Genomic DNA, 3,822 nt, shown 5'->3' with positions numbered 1-3,822 from the left:
TCTCCTCCTGTACCAGTCAGATCTGATTTGACGGTACACACACACACACACACACACACACACACACACACACACTAATAAAAATGTTTAAAAAACAAAAAGAAGACAGAAAAGGAGGGATGGAATGAAACAGATGAGGGAGAGATCTGTTTAAAAGGGATACATGGCCTCTAGGAGCTGTTTGTGCGGTTAGAGGTGAGCCATGGCCTCCGCAGGGAGACTGTAGGGGTTGAAGGAGGGTCGGAAATCGGAGTAGCGCCCCTAAGTCTGCCATGTAGTCCAGCAGATGCAAAGATGCAGATCTTTGGGAAGATCCTGACTGGCAAGACCATTACTCTTGAGGTCGAGCCCAGTGACACCATCGAGAATGTTAAAACCAAATCCCTCCTGACCAGCAGCGTCTAATATTTGCGGACAAACAGGTAGAGGGTGGCCGTGCACTCTCAGACTACAACATTCAGAAAGAGTCCACCCTTCATCTGGTGCTGCGTCTGCGTGGTGGCATTATCGAGCCTTCCTTGAGCCAGCTCGCCTGGAAGTATAACTGCGACAAGATGATCTGCCGCAAGTGTTATGCTCGCCTGCATCCCCGTGCTGTCAATTGCTGTAAGAAGTGTGACCACACCTGTGCCCCAAGAAGAAGGTCAAATAAGAGCCCCCTCTTCACTGGCTCCCTTGCCTCTTGCAGGTGGCCCTCTTCTGAGCCCCTGACCCTGGGCCTTCAATAAAGTCTCTTTTTCATTCAACTGGGGGTGAGAGGGAAGGGGGATATTCTTGTCTTTACAGAAGTCCAGAGTGAAGGCTGCATAGTGGAATGATCTTGGGGGGAGGGATTGCATAACAATGAAAGAGTTTTTCTTTTTCCTTTTCAAGGAGAAGAGTGATTTGGGGTGGAGGGGGTGGTCAGGGAAAAAAGCGTAACAATGAACGACTGGAAATCCCTAAGTCTCTGTAAACTTTCATTAAAATTAATTTAAAAAACTAAAAAATATGTAACAATTCTATAGAAATACACACAGATGGTCTTTGAACCCAAAGTAATCCTTTTGCAAGTTATTTTGGGAAATCAATGAATCATCAAGAAGAAAAATCAAGTCATGAAAAATTTTCTAATTTTTTGAGATTTATTTCTACTCCAGTCAAAGTTAATATTTAATTTAAAAAATTTAGAATGTGTTTCTTGTTTGGAAGGAAGGCATAAAAAGGGCATAAGAAAGATTTTTCCAATGCTGATAATTTTGCTTGCTTTAATATGAAAAACATATTAATTTGCCTACTAACCTCTCATAATTAAGGCTATTAGGTTGGAATGCAACCACGTGAAAGTCCTGATCCAATGTAAGAGAATCATGATGAACATTGACACATATATTGTGTTTTGTTTTTTGTAATGGGGTTCCGCCTCTTATCCCTCTGGATGGAGGAGGATGTTATTTTGTTATGTCCCCTGTAGTCAGAATTGACTCATGGCTGCCTTCTTATGGATTTTTCAGAGGCAGCGAATCACAGGTAAGAGATTGCCTATCTTTCTCCTGTTTTGAAGGAGGAGTTATGTGTAATTTAATCTATGACAACTAGATAGTTCTAGGAAACAGTGACCCTAACATTTCAAGCCAAGAAAACAAATTCATTATTTATATAACAATGAGACATATAAATACACTTTTTAAAATTCCAATGTGCTCATTACTGTGATGCCTTAAGTCTTCTCATCTCATTGTCATTAGGTTGGAAGCAACTCATAGTCGACCAACGAAGAGGATTTTGTTGTTGTATTGTTATGTACAGTCCGTCAAGTCACCTACATCCCTCTGTACAATAGCTCCAAACCCTGCCCTATCCTGAGCCAGTCTCACTGTCTCTGACACACCTACTCTCCTTAGCCTACTTATTGTGTCAATCAATGTCATCTAGGGTTTTCCTTTCCTCTGATATCCCTCTACATTTCCGAGCATGATGTTCTTCTCAAAGTACTGGTTCTTCCTGGCAACATGCCCCAAATATGTCAGATAGAGCTTTAAAATCTTTTCCTCCAAGGTGAAAATTGATTTCACCCTCTCGAGAACAAACCTGTGTGTTCTCTTGGCAGTCCGTGATATATTCAATACTCTTCTCCAGCACCACAACAAAAAAGCATCAATTTTTCTTCTATCATCCTTAGTTATTGTTCAGCTCTCTGATGCCTAACAAGTAATTGTGAAGACCATGCCCTAGATCTGAAAACTTTAACCTCTGGATTGACATTGTTGCTCCTCAGCACTCTGAAGAGGACTTCCCTGATAGTAGATTTAGCTAATGCAACTTGTCTTTTCATTTCCTGACTGCTGGTGCCAAAAGTGATGATTGTGAAACTGAAAAAGCTGAAATTATTAACTATCTCCTTTGATCATGTGGCTCCCAATTGACCCCGTGGTAAAATCTTTATTTTCTTGTTGTTGAGCTTCAATACATATTTCGATGCAGGACTTCAGTGCAGTCTTTTGGTAGCAAATATTTTTGATCCTTCTCAGTTTTGACAGGCAAGGTTGTGTCATTTGAATAGCATAGACTGTGGATGAGTCTTCATCTAATCCTGAGTGAAAAAAAATATCAAGCAAATGACAACCAGAGAAAAGTAGGAGAAGCAATATTAATTCTCTGATAAAATAGAGGTCAACCCAAAAGCCATCACAGAGGACAAGGCAAGTGACTACACAATGTTTAAAAGGTCGATAGAAAAAGAGGACATAATAATAAGTATCTATGTTGTTATGTGCTATCAAGTCGCTTGCGACTCATAATGACCCCATGTACAAGAGCCCTAGACGCCGTTTTATCCTGTGCTGACCTAGCCATCTCAAACACACTCATTCCCACCACTCCACTCACAGAATTGATCCATCTCACAGAGGGTCTTTCTCTCCTGCACTGTCACTCCCCTCTCCCAAACATAATGTCCCTCTCAAAGGACCAGTCCCTCCTTGCAAATGATAAAGGAGCAAAATATATAAAACAAACATTAACAAAACTGAAAAAAGAAATAGACATCACTATTACTGTCATTGGATACTTCAATACACCACTCTCAAGAAAAGAGAACTACCAGAAATAAACCAAAGATGCTGAAGAATTAAACAACACAATAAGTCAACTTGATCTCATAGACATTTATAGGATAATGCACCCTCCCCCAAACAAACAACAACAACAAAAGCACAATATTCCTTCTTCAGTGAGCATGGAATGTTCTTGAAAATAGATCACATTTTAGATCACAAGCAAGTATTAATAAATTATATAAAAAAAACAGAAATAAGACAAAGCATCTTCTCAGACCACAATGCTACAAAATTAGAAATTAAAAACAAGAGGATAAAGGAGAAAAACCATACATTTGGAAGCTAAACCACAACTTACTTGAACATGACTGGGTACTAAATGAAATAAAAAGTGAAATTAAAAACTTTCTTGAAAACAAATTACAATGAAACACAACTTACCAAAACATCTAGGAAACAGACAAACCAGTAAGCAGAGGTCAATTTACAGCAATAAGCAAACACATCAAAAGGCAGTGGAAAAAATGACCTTTGACTCTCTAATCCAACATCTCCAACAAATTGAAAAAGAACAGCAAGAAATCCTAACACTCTAAAAAAACCCTGAAATTATAAAAATTAGGGCAGAGATAATGAAATACGTTGTTTGTTGTTGTTATGTGCCCTCGAGTCGCTTGCGACTCATAGAGACCCTATGTACAACAGCCCTAAACTCCGCTCTGTCCTGTGCCAATCGCACTGTCTCTGACACTCCCATCCCAATTACTCCAGTCACTGAATCAAT

General features: G+C 39.6%; 1 pseudogene; it reads left to right on the top strand.

The window, feature by feature from the left end:
• Nucleotides 1–294: 294 nt before the first annotated feature.
• On the top strand, nucleotides 295–728 carry LOC102858964 (annotated as a pseudogene).
• The last annotated feature ends 3,094 nt before the right edge of the window (nucleotides 729–3,822 follow it).

Source organism: Elephantulus edwardii, unplaced genomic scaffold (genome assembly GCF_000299155.1).
Source record: "Elephantulus edwardii isolate Elephantulus edwardi_28Jun2011 unplaced genomic scaffold, EleEdw1.0 scaffold00197, whole genome shotgun sequence".
Taxonomy (NCBI): domain Eukaryota; kingdom Metazoa; phylum Chordata; class Mammalia; order Macroscelidea; family Macroscelididae; genus Elephantulus; species Elephantulus edwardii.
The sequence above is the reverse complement of the archived record's forward strand: the minus strand, read 5'-3'. Positions and strand labels throughout refer to the sequence as shown.